The sequence below is a fragment of the Canis lupus genome, chromosome 9 (assembly GCF_011100685.1).
Source record: "Canis lupus familiaris isolate Mischka breed German Shepherd chromosome 9, alternate assembly UU_Cfam_GSD_1.0, whole genome shotgun sequence".
NCBI classification, from domain to species: domain Eukaryota; kingdom Metazoa; phylum Chordata; class Mammalia; order Carnivora; family Canidae; genus Canis; species Canis lupus.
In genome coordinates, this window is record NC_049230.1 from 57,620,729 (window position 1) to 57,635,256 (window position 14,528).

The 14,528-nt window shown below is 37.3% G+C and overlaps 1 protein-coding gene and 1 non-coding gene across 11 annotated transcripts in view; both read left to right on the forward strand.

The window, feature by feature from the left end:
• The window catches only part of MAPKAP1 (MAPK associated protein 1), a 252,740-nt gene that overhangs the window by 87,566 nt on the left and 150,646 nt on the right, over window positions 1–14,528 (forward strand). The gene's annotated exons all lie outside the window — the stretch shown is intronic.
• Window positions 4,797–4,928, forward strand: LOC119873478. The gene has a single exon (XR_005365067.1). It is a non-coding gene; the product is annotated as a small nucleolar RNA SNORA72 (small nucleolar RNA).

Below are 14,528 nucleotides of genomic sequence, written 5' to 3' on the forward strand. Positions count from 1 at the left end.
AGTGACTCCTCCCCCCCACCCCCCTTACACAGCTATACCAGCTCCATTTGGTTAGTATTTGCCTAGTATATATGCAGTTTCATGTTTAGATACAGATTTTTTTTCTTGTTTTTCCTCTTTGGGTTTCACTGGACTTTCTCAGTCTGTGCAGTTGTCTTTTCATCAGTTCTGGAAACTCTCAGTCAGTCTCTTTTCAGACATTGCCTCTACACCTTCTTAAATTCTAGTTAAGCTTGTTAGAATTTGTTACTTGATCTTCCCTATCTCTTGACCCCGTTTACATACTTCTCCGTGTTTCTTTCTTTGGGTTACATTCTAGGTAATTTATTCCATTCTATCTTCCAATTCACATACTCTCTTTTCTGCTATGGAACCCATACATTGCACTTGGCGATTTTAGTCATTGTATTTTTCATTCCTATTCCTAGAAGTTCCATCTTGATCTTCTAAAAATCTGCTTTGGAATTTTTAAAACTTTTTTTAATGAAATATTTAATAATTTTCTCAGTAATTGTAATTTTCTCAGTAATCAGTGAGCACCCTTATACATACTACCTGTGTTCATTAATTGCTAAGATTTTCCATATTTGCTTTATGTTTTACTTAGCTGTTTCAAAATTGGCATTCAGTCCTAAATACTTTAGCTTGTATCTCCTAAGGATACTGACATTCTCTTACACAACCATGATATCAGATCACAACCTGTGTAAGATTTTACAGTGTCTTGCTCTTTCTTACCCATGTTTTTAATACTTTAACATTTTTCTTTAAACTTTTATGTTCCATTTCTGATCATTCCGTTAACTCCAGTCATTGTTAGGTCTCTTCTATGATGCTTTCTATGCTTTATGATTTGAGGCTGTAACAACTTACTTTCTTCAACTAACTAACTAACTAACTAACTTTCTTTCTTTCTTTCTTTCTTTCTTTCTTTCTTTCTTTCTTTCTTTCTTTCAAGATTTTATTTATTTATTCATTCATGAGAGACACAGAGAGAGAGAGAGGCAGAGACATAGGCAGAGGGAGAAGCAGGCTCCATGCAGGGAGCCTGATGCGGGACTGGATCCTGGGACTCCAGGATCATGCCCTAGGCCGAAGGCAGATGCTTAACTGCTGAACCACCCAGGCATCCCTGCAACTTTCTTTTGTAATTATGGAGTCATGTAGGTTCCTCCTGCAAGGTGTTTTGTTAGCTTTTGCCTGGTAGCCCAGGACAACTTTATTATTATTATTATTATTATTATTATTATTATTATTATTATTATTATTATTTTAAAGATTTTATTTATGTATTCATGAGAGACACAGAGAGAGAGAGAAGCTGAGACACAGGCAGAGGGAGAAGCAGGCCCCATGCAGGGAGCCTGACGTGGGACTCCATCCCAGGTCTCCAGGATCGCACCCTGAGTTGAAGGTGGCACTAAACCGCTGAGCCACCAGGGCTGCCCTATTATTATTTTTTAAAGATTTTATTTATTTATTTTTTACACCATTATTTATTTACTTTTAAAGATTTTATTTATTTATTTGAGAGACAGAGATAGCGATAGAGAACAGGAGTGGGGAGGAGATGCAGGCTGTCTGCTGAGCAGGGCGCCCTATGCAGGGCAATCTTAGGACCCCAGGATTATGACCTGAGCTGAAAAAGCTCAACCTACTGAGCAACCCAGGCACCCTAAGATTTTATTTTTTAAAGTAATCTCTACACCCAAGGTGGAGCTCAAAGTCACAATCCTGAGGTCCAGCGTCACACACTCTACCAACTGAGCTAGCCAGGCACCCCCAGAATGACTTTAAATTCTTGATTTGAGGCTTTTTGGTCTATCCATCAGATATGAATTTGGCATGAAAATCTTATATGAAGGTTGTGGTTATAAAGTCTCAGGAGAAAAAAAAATTTTGTTTGGACGTGAAGTTTTTCCTTGTCCGGTAGGGGGCCCTAATTCTAATTTACATTCATGTGTAGGTCTTTTGGGTTCCAGCTTTATTACAGATTATGGATGAGCTGTACTGTGTATCCATCTGACCAAGAAAGTAGACACTTAATATCACTTTAGCAAATATCAATATTAGTAAAAACTGTGTTCTGTTTTCTTTTCTGAGTTGCCCATTTCACTTAATTTTTGAGCCTTTGTGAATTTCTTAAACACTTGCCAGCCTATTGAATTAGGTAAAATGAATATTTTTATAGCTTATCAAAATGTTTTTTGTTAGACTGTTGGTCAGAGTACATATTTTGCCATATGGCTGAAATACAAGTCCTTTAGTAAAACAATTTTTTAAATGTGTTATCTTAAATGTTGTAGAAAGAATATTATAAAAGGATGAGAAAGAAAGAAACAATTTATGCATAAATATGTCATTGTTCTTGATTTCATGAAAATGTTGATTCGGAATATAATAAAAAGGCTCCCCCCTCCCCCCCAAAAAAAGGCTTTTAAAAGTATACTGATTTTGGGGAGAATTGTAATAAGTTAAAGATTGTAATTTTTTGAGTCCCACTGGACCTGGGTGTCCATCTGAGTTCTTTCACTAGCTGTGTGACTTTTTTATTTTATTATTTTATTTTATTTTATTTTATTTTATTTTTTGCTGTGTGACTTTTAATGGTTTAATTTCTTCGTATTTATCTATAAAATGGGGTAAGTGAGGGCAGTTTTGAGGATCAAAACAGATTATATATGATTTAATTTCTTCATATTTATTTATCTATAAAATGGGGTAAGTGAGGGCAGTTTTGAAGATCAAAACAGATTATATACAGTAAAGGGCTCAGCCTGGTGCCTGACACATAGAGTAGATGTTAGCTGCTTTTAATTTTAGCCATTCTCTTTCCAGAAGTGTTCAAAGTGTTAAATGTGAAATATCTCACATTATACATGTAATATTGTAAAACTGAATATGGGTATGTGGGAGACATAACCATAAAGGGAAAAGCAAGAAAGACACCACAGTGTCAGAAGATAAGGGGGAAAATATGAAGCTTGGCAGGTGACCAAAGCCAAGAAGACCCTCTGGTTCCCCTCAGCTTTCCGAGACTTGGATTTAGTAATAGTGATATTCTCCACTTTGGCCTTTTCTTTTGTGTTCTGTTTAGTTAGTTCAGGAGCACATATAACCCTACCTCTTTGGTCAGAGGGAGTTTTGACTTCCTTAGCCCAAGGGAGCTGCCCAGCATACTTTTGGAGAAGGAATCTTGTTCCCTTCTATAGGGACCTCAAGGATAGAAATTTTCATTCTTACCAATTCAACAAGGAACTGTTTGGCATCCCCAGAGTTCTGGAAATACTTTATTAGAAAAGAGACATAGTTACATTCTTCTGAATAGAAAAATTTATAATAAGAATACAGAAATATATACCATGCAGCATCAGCATATATCAGATAATATGAAGCACTTAGACTTTCTCCCTCTTCCTCCTGGTAGACCAGGCCTCAATGTAATTCTTGTATAACTTTTTATTAGAGCTCCAACATAGAGCATAAGAAATAAGAGGGAATTGTGTAGCCCACCTCCATCTAACCTTTTGCTCTAGATTTTTGCATGCCCAAGACAAAAGTGTGTCTTATTCATCATCTTTGTATATTTCTCTTGGTACTACTATTGTCACTTTAGTTTTTTAGTAAAGGAAATTCACTCATTTGAAATGTTTGTCTTAATCCTCTATGGAAATATCAGTTTACGGGAAGGTTAAGGCAGAGCTCGTTTGGGCTCCTCTCAGAGTCTCTGCTGCAATTGTCGGAGAGGAAACCCCAGGGAAACCCCTGAGCACAGGCTTCACAGGAGCAGTGGCTGCTCAGAAGACAACACTCTCAGTGCTTTATCAGGTGCTGTCTGGAGAACAGAAATAATGGGCTAAAGGCAGAAATGCTGATGTCTCCACTTTCCCAACTTAGCGCAAACATCTTCTTTATCTTTGGTGGATTTGGTGCCACAGAGGCGGCTCCAAGAAGCCTTAAATGCAAGTGTGATTGCTTTTACAATCATTGCTTTGAAAGTGGCATTTGGGGATTTCCTTGACTTGAATTCTTTTTTTAAAAGGAGTAGATTCATAGCATCCACTGTCAGTGCCATTTTCCTTTCTGTGATGACTTGTTCACGGTTTACATGAAAGGATTCAGGAAGTAAGACATAAACATAAATAGATAAATGAACAAATAAATGAAAAGCTCTGCTGTCTTTGTCACATAGCGAAAAGGCTTGACTATAACATAATGGGAACACAGCAGCTGTTTGATTAAAACTTTAGGATTTTTCCTGAAAACTTCGAAGCATGTCTGCATTTTTTTTCTTTTGAAATAACACTATGATATGGGAGAAGTGGTTGCCTCTAATGCCATGGTTACAATGGAGCTTTTGAATGTATCATCATCCCTGTTACTGCAGGTGCTAGTTTGAAATACTCTCACAACTGGGGCTTGCTTCCCTTCTGTCATGTCCATCCTTTGCAAGGCTGGGAAAGTGATTTGTAAATAATTTGCTTCTTGTCGCCATACATTTTTTTTTAAGTTGTGTTTTCTGTTTGTTTGTTTTACCATCTTAACCCTTTTGAAATGTACAGATAAGTGGTATTAAGTGCATTCATAATGTCATCAGTAGTTTCCCCCCTTATCAACAAGATATCTGTTCCAAGACCCCCAGTGGATACCTGAAACTGGATAGTATTAAACCTAATAATGTACTATGTTTTTTTCTATACATAAACACCTTTGATAAAATTTAATTTAAAAATTAGGCACAGTAAGAGATTAAAAACAATAATAAAGTAGAACAACTATAACAATATACTGTAAGTTTGTGAATATTCTCGCTGTTCTGATTTTGTAATAATCAAAGCAGGCTAAACATTCACTATATTAACACCATGCATGTGTCCCCAGACCTAGTTCTTTCCTTAGGTCTGATTTTATCAAGGCTGGTGATAAATCAAGTCTGATTTATATAATGCACATCATATGTGGGAAATGTCTGTGACTCTGGGTATCTGATCATCCTTGAGAAATGACAGCACAGCTAGTGCAATAACTTTTTAAAATAACCATTGCTAATTTGATGATTACCAGTTGCCATTAAATGAGTTGTAAAACTAAAAAGAAAAAGAGTTATGTGAATGTGGTCTTTCTTTCTTTCCAATATCTTACTGTACTCTTCATTGTATTCTTGTGATGATGTGAAGTGATGATGATAAAATGCTTATGTGATGAGAGGAAATGAGGTGAGTGACATAGGCACTGTGATACAGCATTAGGCTAGTATTATTGACCTCCTGATGGTGTTTGAGAAGGAAGATCATTCTGCTTTTGGACCACAGTTGACCACAGGTAACAGAAGCTGTGAAAAGCGAAACTGCGGATAAGGGGACTACTGTATGATCATCACCACCATCCGTCTCCATAACTCTTTTCATCTTGTAAAACTGAAACTCTATATTCATTAAACAATAACTTCCCTTTTCTCCTTCACTCCAGCTACTGGCAACTACTAAGCTATTTTCTATCTCTATGATTTTGACTACTTTAAGGTATTTCATATAAATAGAATCAAACTGTATTTGTCTTTATGTGACTGGTTTATTTCACCAATCATAGTTCTCAAGGTTCATTCATGTTGTAACATATTGCAGAATTTCCCCTACTTTTTAAGGCCAAGAAACATTCCATTGTATGTATACACATTTTGCTTATCCATTCATTTGTCAATGGACACCTGGGTTGTTTTCATGTTTTAGCTATTACGAATAATGCTGCAGTGAACATGAGTGTACACATGCCTCTTCAAGACCATGCTTTCAGTTCTATTGGGTATATACCCAGAAGAGGAATTGCTGGGTCATTTGGTAATTCTATTTTGAATATTCTGAGGAACTTCCATACTATTTTGCACAGAGGCTGTACATTTTACTTTCCTACTACTAGTGCACAAGGTTTCTAATTTCTCTACATACTCATCAACTTGCAGTGTTCTGGGATTTTTTCGATAGCCATCCTGATGGCTGTGAGTTGCTATTTCTTTTTTTTTTTTTTTTTTTTTTTGAGTTGCTATTTCATTGTAGTTTTTACTTGCATTTTTTTAAAAAAGATTTTATTTATTTATTAATGGGAGACCCAGAGAAAGAGAGACAGAGACACAAGCAGAGGGAGAAGGAGGCTCCATGGAAGGAGCCCAACATGGGACTTGATCCCCGGACTCCAGGATCACGCCCTGGGCCAAAGGCAGGCGCTAAACCGCCGAGCCACCCAGGGATCCCCTACTTGCATTTTTCTTCTAATTCATGATGTTGAGCATCTTTTCATGTGTTTATTGGCCATTTGCATATCTTCTTTGGAGAAATGCCTATTCTAGTCCCTTGCCTACCCATAATTTTTAAAAGCAAAACAAGCAGCTTTGCAGTGTTCAGAGGCAATTTTAAGTGATGAGTAAGAACTCAGGCTCAGGATTTAGACAGCTCCAGACTGATATCATGGCTTTACCAGCTCTGTGACATTGAGCAGGTTACTTCATTTCTCTAGGCTTCCATTTCTTCTGTAAAATGGGGAGAATAGTTGAATCTGTCTCACTGAGTTCTTCACTGCAATATCACCTAAGCTGATATTACAGATATCAGATATATGGGATAGTATTTGCCCTGTTGTAAGTATTTTATAAATATTAACTGCCATGTTATTGGAATCATGAGCCAGTCTTATAAAACGCCTTTTATGGGGCACCTGAATGGCTCAGTCAGTTAAGCGTCTGGCTTTTGATTTCAGCTTAGGTCTTGAGTCTTGATCTTAAGATCGTGAATTCAAGCCCTGTGTTGAGCTCTATGCTGGGTGTGGAGCCTACTTTTTAAAAAATTTATACACACACACACACACACACACACACACCTTTTAGATGTTAGTTGCCTTCTTATTTTGATAGTATAATTCATTGCATTCTTGAGAATTTTCACTTGTTTTTCTAGTTCATGCCTATTTACTGTCTCAGTCACTGTAGTATTAGGTGAAACCATGTGGAATTGCAATTTTTGTAAGTTATAAACCATGACTGTCAATAGTTTCATGTGATTCAACTTAATGTAATAGAATCTATTTGAGTGTTTAATATATGCCAGAGTGCCTACTCTGCTAATTCATTCATTCTTCCTAGCTTCCCTATAAAGTAGGTGTTGCTTTTCCCATTTTGGGATGGAGAAACTGAGGCTCTCAGAGATGAACAAACATGCCTGAATTTACACAACTAGTAAGTAATGAAGCCAGCTTTCAAGCCAGATCTTGTTGAATTCAAAGCTCGATCATTTTCTTTTTTTCAAAGTTTTTATTTTGATTCTAGATGGTTAACATACAGTTGTTACATGTTACAGTGTACAGTGTAGTGATTCAACACTTCCATGCATCACCTGGTACTCATCATGACAAGTGCACTCCTTAATCCCCATTACCTATTAACCCATCCTCCCACCACCTCCCTTCTGGCAACCATCAGTTTGTTCTCTATAAGAGTCTGTTTCTTGGTTTCTCTCTCTCTTTTTTCCCTTGTGCTGGTTTGTTTTGTTTCTTAAATTCCACATATGAGTAAAATCATATGGTATTTGTCTTTCTCTGACTGACTTATTTGGCTTATACTACTCTCTAGCTCCATCCAAGTCATTGCAAATGGCAAAGTTTCATTCTTTTTTTTTTTTTTTTTTTTATGGCTAAATAAGATTCCAGTGTGTGTGTGTGTGTGTGTGTGTGTGTGCGCCACATCTTCTTTATTCATTCATCAATTGATGGACACTTGGGCTGCTTCCATATTTTGGCTATTGTAGATAATGCTGCTATAAACATAGGGGTGCATGTATCCCTTTGAATTAGTGTTTTTGTATTCTTTGGGTAAATACCCAGTAGTGTAATTGCTTGAATGTAGGGTAGTTCTATTTTTAACTTTTTTTTTTTTAATTTAAGATTTTACTTATTCATGAGAGACCCAGAGAGAGGCAGAGAGAGAGAGAGAGAGAGAGAGAGAGGCAGAGAAAGGAGGAGCAGGCTCCATGCAAGGAACCCAATATGGGACTTGATCCTGGGACTCCGGGATCACACCCTGAGCCAAAGGCAGACACCTAGCCTCTGAGTCACCTAGGCATCCCTATTTTTAACTTTTTGAGGAACCTCTATACTGTTTTCCACAGTGACTGCACCAGTTTGCATTCCCACAAACAGTACACGAGTGTTCCTTTTTCTCCACATCCTTAGCACATTTTCTTTCCAATTTCTACCACATAAACAGTCTCAGAAACAGTCTTCCCCAATTCTTTGCCCAATAAAGATGAAAGTTAGAGAAACTACACTATTTCTTCTTAGTTGCTGGTGATTTGGGTTTTCTTCAATACAGTGAGCATACGTGGTAGTTCTGTGTTCATGTGCATTTTGTGCTTTTGTCTCACTTTTTCATATTTGGAATATAACATGTGCAAATGTTGGCTGCAGCTATCTAAGGCTCTTTCAGAAAGGTGCTGTAGAGTGAAAATAACTTAGGGTCTGCCTTCAACTCATTTCTCTTGGCCACCATCATGTTCACCATTTATTGATCATCTCTTCTGTGCAAGGACTGTGCTAGGTGCTTTACCCAATGTCCCTATGATTTATATAGAGTAAGGGCTTAATTCCTGTACAGTATGGAAGGAAACTGAGGCTAAATGGGATTATATGATTTAGCCAAGAGCATAGGACTCTCTTCAGAGGGTCAAGTGTTTTTTACTAAACCCCATTTCCTCCCATTCTTACAAAGAGCCTCCTAGAGGGGAAATGAGGACAACCTTTCTGTAGGACACTCTGTAGCACACTTGGGTGTTACCCTACTGAATTTTCCCGTTTCCTTGCCCGTTTCCTTTCCTCCACCGGTTTGCCTTTTCTTTTCCTTCTTCCTTTCTTCCCTCTGTTCATTCCTTCCTCCCTCCTTCCATTTCTCCCACCCACTCTCAGTCTCTTTCCTTCCTTCCTTTCTCTAAACATACCTAATGAGGTTTAAATATCAAGATTAAGAAACTACTTAATGTATTTCCTGAAGAAAATTGGATTCTTAAAATATTCCCATTTGATTTTTTTTTCCTGGCACTAAAAATTTGCTGTCAGAGGAATTACCATTTTAAAAAATATGCTACTAAAACAAGTTAGATTGAATTCTTATCAGCTTTTAAAAGAGTGACCTCAGTCTTTTAAATAATAAGATTTGGAAAAATTGCTTAATGTCTGAGTTTAAGAATGACATGTTTTGAGTTCTAAGGAAAGCCTGTTTGACCTAGCACCATACTTATTCCTAAACTCAGTACCAGAACCAACTTTTTTACTCTGTCTAGGAACTGCGCTGGTGAAACCTCATCTGTTTGTAGCTGGAGGTTGCACTTTTATTCTTTTGTTGTCCCATTGTTTCCTTTAGGGTGAGGGAGAATAATTAAGGATAATATCTTTTCTGAGCAGCTGGAATCAAATTCCAGCTGACTGCAGCACCTGCAAAGATGGCACCTCTGCCTCTGGGTGGCAGGGTGGGGTGCCAGCTATGGAGCCGGTGACAGTGGGCTCCATAGTGCAGAGATGTGACTGTGTCACACCACTCCTGCCCTTCTGTGAGCTTCAGATGGTGGCAGTACCAGTGAATGCAAAGTGTCTGTTTTAGACTAATTAGAGGGATGATTTGTGAAACAGTGGCTATTTATTTAATTAATCACCAGCATAAAGCCATAAAACCCATATTTTAAAAATCCCTGTTAGTTTGCCATGTGGTTAATAGATTGGGGCACATTAAAAAGTGACATGGTGATGTATTAAAAATGTTCCACCTAAGGTTCCTTCAGAAAGGAGTGGAAGCTGTCTGCTTTCAGATGCTGAAGTGTTACCTGCCAGGATTTGACCCATCAGAGGTTTTAATGTTTGTAAAGGCATTTATCTTTTGAATAGCATCCTCATTAGGACGTGTTCTCTTGGAATAATTCAAAATATAAAAATGTGTGTAGAATTTTAAAAATTATAATTAAAGTGAATTTTGTTAATTTTTCTTAACAATGAGGAACTATATTTTCCTATTAGATTATACTATGTTTGCTAAGCATAACAATGTGTTTTTTTTTAATAGAGTCTTCTTTTCCATTTTGGGGAAAGAAGGTCATTTAATTAAGTAATAAATGGAGTAGCATTTTTGTTGCAGCAGTCAGAATTGCATTTTGTTATGCCCTTGTATTATTTTTTATATAATAGGTACAGGAATAATTGCTCAGTCTCAGCTTAGGTGGATTGTCATTTTTTTTGGATAGCAAGAACAAAGATAGAATTGACTCGTTTAAGAGATGACACTGGCATTAAAAGTGAGTAGAAATGACTTGGATTGTAACAAATGATAGGTTTTTATATACACAAAGTTCCAGTTGGTTTTCAGTATACATAAATGTGTCTGTGCAAAAGCTTCCTGCACTTGGAGAGTATTTGAAGCCAAATTTGATATATTTGTAATTCACTCTTATTTTTTAAAAATTATTCTGAATGGTCAGTGTTTTTAATAAGCAGTCCCACCAAATTTTAAGATTATGTATAAAAAAGTGTTGCTCAGGTGGATGCTTTACAGAAATTGTCCAGCTCTTAGGATTGTGTTTCTATGCTGTGTTGTATAATTACCTGCTCTGTTAGAAAGGGAGCTGGAATAAAACATGAGTATGTTAATGCAGCCTGGAGCTGATGTGGTGGTGATGATTACAATGCAGATAAAGCATTTCTCATAACTGCCGTTGCCTACTGGAGCCTTTGAAACATCTGGACTTTTAATTGAAAAATAGTGTGGTGCTGTGCAAGGCAGACATGCTAAGTGAAGTCACTAATTTAGAATACAAAAAATATAATTGATAAAGTGTTTTATTTACATTGTTTTTAAATATTCATACTTTGTTATGCTTTGTATAACAGGGAATTACTGGGTTAAATTTTCATGAACATAGTTTAAATAAGATAAATTAAGTGAAAATGTTTATGGAATTTTACACTGGAACCAGAAAATAGTTTGTTGTAGGAGGGTATGTACTTTTGCACATTCAGGCCTTTTAGGGGAAGCAAATAGGTTAAGTCCTACTCTTTGGGTTTCCTGCTTGAGAATAACTAACCATCAGTTGGTAACATAATTTCATTTCATTCTTGTTATTGCTATCTTATCTTGTTATTTAGTTAAAAAAAATAAAATGTTTCTTGGCATAATGGTAAATGGCTTTAATGGCAACATTATCACCCAATAAACCAAAGCATTCCTCACCTCTCAGGGGCAGGTTATCAGAGCCTGCCCAGGAGAGCAGAAGAGCTGGTGAAGGGCGTGCAATTAACCTTTGTCCTGCATTCGCAGCAGGGGAACTGACCTAGCAGCCTTCCGAGGAAATCCAATTTAATTTAAAATGAATTTGAAAAGACAAATTAGCCATATCTATTTTAATAAGATAAAATCCCGACTCTCCCTATGTCTGGTTTAGTTAGGACCTCAGAGGAGATTAGACTAAGACTCAAGATGAACGCGAGGGAAATAATGCCAGGGGGCTGAGGAGAAACCCAGGAGACCCAGGTACTGGAGTGCCTTGTCAGTTTCTGCAACTGAGCAGGTCTTGGGCTGCCCATTTCCACAGAGAATTGCAACCTGAGATGAGCCTTTGTCTCATCAGACTGTTTGCTTGTGTTGGAGCTTGATGCCGTTTTGATGTCCTACGCTGCTTGCCAGGCTCTCCAAGGACTGCATTGTTATTTCCCTCCTTTGTCATCATCAGAGCACATTTGGTTCCCGCCACCTGCGTAGCCACATTTAGTAATAGATACACCTCACAATTACTGATGAGACTCTTAATCCAGGAGTAAGGGTTCTCTGGGGCCCCACAGTTGGTACTTGACCGCTCTTTTATGAAAACTAGAGCAGAGGGTTCTGCCCACTCTTTGTGGAGCAGTGTTGCCAAGTGTTTTACCTCTGAAACATGATCAGTGAGGATTTATTGAGGCCCTTCTGTGAACCCAAAGGCAAGGAATCCAAAGTAGTTTCTGCCTTCTGCCTGTACGCAAAAGGTAACTGCTCCTGGAAGCGGACACCCTAGTGTCCCTCTGTAGTAGCAGCAGTCTCTGCAGAGCTTCAAGTGCAGGTGCAGGCAGGGCCACAGGAGGAGCTGCTCAGACCTTCCATGTGGGTCTCAGCCAGAAGGATATTTCTGATCCACTGTCCACCACTCCCAGTTCTGAAACAGTGGCTGCGACATGAACCAGTAGGCATTGTGACATTCCCTAAATACCCAGGCCTATCCCAGAATTGGTGGTGGAACTCACCAAGGGGGTAAGGTTTTTGAGTTGAACAGACCTTAGGTTAGCATGATGTTCCCCCCCTAGTTGAGGGATTTGCAGCAGCCTCTTCATGAATCTCTCATTCCTCAGCTTTAAAAGGGAGTGAACAACCCTCATAGGACTGTTGGGTGCATTAAATGAGATAATTTATGAAAAGTACTTGGACCCTGGTAGGTGCCCAACAAATGGCAGGCAGCACTTTTGGCTTGCCGTCGCAGAGAGCTCTGCAGTGCAAGTACAAGGGGCTGTGTTCAGAGGAATGGGGTCTTTGGGCCTAGTCCCACCTCCCACTAAGGCTATTTGCTCTGTAGCAGGCTAGCTTTCCTTCATATTGCTAGGCTGGTTACCTAATTGAGCAGTAGGACTCGTGGAGAACCTTTTTTTTTTTTTTTTTTTAACTACTCAGTGCTGACAGTTTTATCCAGTGGATCCTGTTGTCCTCTCAGTTTTAAAAATCAAGTTTTATGGGGGTGCCTGGGTGGCTCAGTCGGTTAAATGTCCAACTCTTGATTTTGACTCAGGTCATGATCTCAGGGTCGTGAAATCGAGCCCCACATCTTAAGCGGAGCCTGCTTAAGTTTTTGTCTCTCCTCTGCCCCTCCTCCGTGCTTGCACACACACACACACACACACACACACACACACTCTCTCTCTCTCTCTCTCTCTCTCTCTCTCTCTCCTCCCACCCCCATCTCAAAAAAAAATGAATGAATGGATGGATGGTTAAATAAATAAATAAATAAATAAATAAATAAATAAATAAATAAAATGTTTTTATTCAGCCCACTTTTCCTTTCATTGTATCAGAGAGACATATGGGATAAGGGCGTGATAGATTTTTTGGGCTGTTTCTCAATTGTAAATGTTGTATATAATTAGAAGTGATTCTTTCCAACAGGAAGTGTTGTTCTAGATAAATAATAATTTAGCTCTTCTTTTTCTTGTTGCTGTTTGTATTTCAACATATATTTGCAAACTATTAAACCCAAACTTTCTCAAATGGCCCTTTGCCATTGTATCATTTTCATATTGTCAAAAACATAATACGTTTTCTGCTGCAGACAAGCATCTTTTTCTGTCACTATAGGTATAGGTTCTTTGTGTGGCCTTTTCCTGTACAAAATAACACCTATCTCCGTTATTTCACATGTGCATATTGAGGATGAAAGTGAATGTCATTATTGGAGAAATGTAAAGCTATTTATTTCCATTTTGTCTGATGTTTTTACATTGTTTGCTAGGAGGTGCGTCAGGGATTTGAATTAATTATAATTACTGAAGAGACATATACTGATTGAGCAAATAAAGTAGTAAGCCCATTTGTGGCAAGGCTGTCTAATTAAATTCTAACTTTGGATAAGCTAGATGTGCATGAAAGATTAATTTTAAGAGGTTTTTATGACTTACTAAATAATGATTCAGTAAAATTTTTGAATTATATCATTAAGAAATATTGAATCTTAAAGTGATAAAACACTTAGTCTTGAACATGCTACTGTGTAGAAATTTGTAGACTTTTAAAAACTATTTAGAATTAAGGACACACACACACAAAAAAAAGAATTAAGGACACGGAATAAAAATTTTAAGGTATATATTGACATTTAAGAAATTTGTAGTATTTAATCAACTGAAGCCCTGTAAGAAATGAATATGATATATGTACCTGAATTATTTCCTTCAATATTTGTACAATTTTATAATCTCAAAGTACTTCACTATCTCTGGAATCAAATTGTCCTTCGGGGTAGTGGAAGGTTGTACCAACTTTTCTATATAATTTAGGAGAATGATAATAGCTGTACTGTAACCTTTTCTAGAGATACATCATCTAGTAATGGAGCCAAGTATACATTCTCCATTGAGTTTTAATTTTAAAAGTTGATATTAAATCTTAAAAAGACTCATTATATTATGGTAATTGATAGAGTTTAAAACATGTAACTCTTCTTTATGGTTTTAAAAAACCTATTTTTACTTTTAAAGCATATTGATTTTATTATATAAATGATTTAATAATGAAGAGGTCCCTATACTTACCCTAGGTGATGGGGCTTAGTTCATGCAAATTACTTTTCTCTGATATTATCATCATTATAGAAGCCATTGTTTGTATAATTAAATGCAAAGTGCTGTGTAACATTAATGATCTAAAGAATCCCACAATGGCTATGAAAATTCAAAATGGACACTTTACATTCCATTATGCTTTAAGA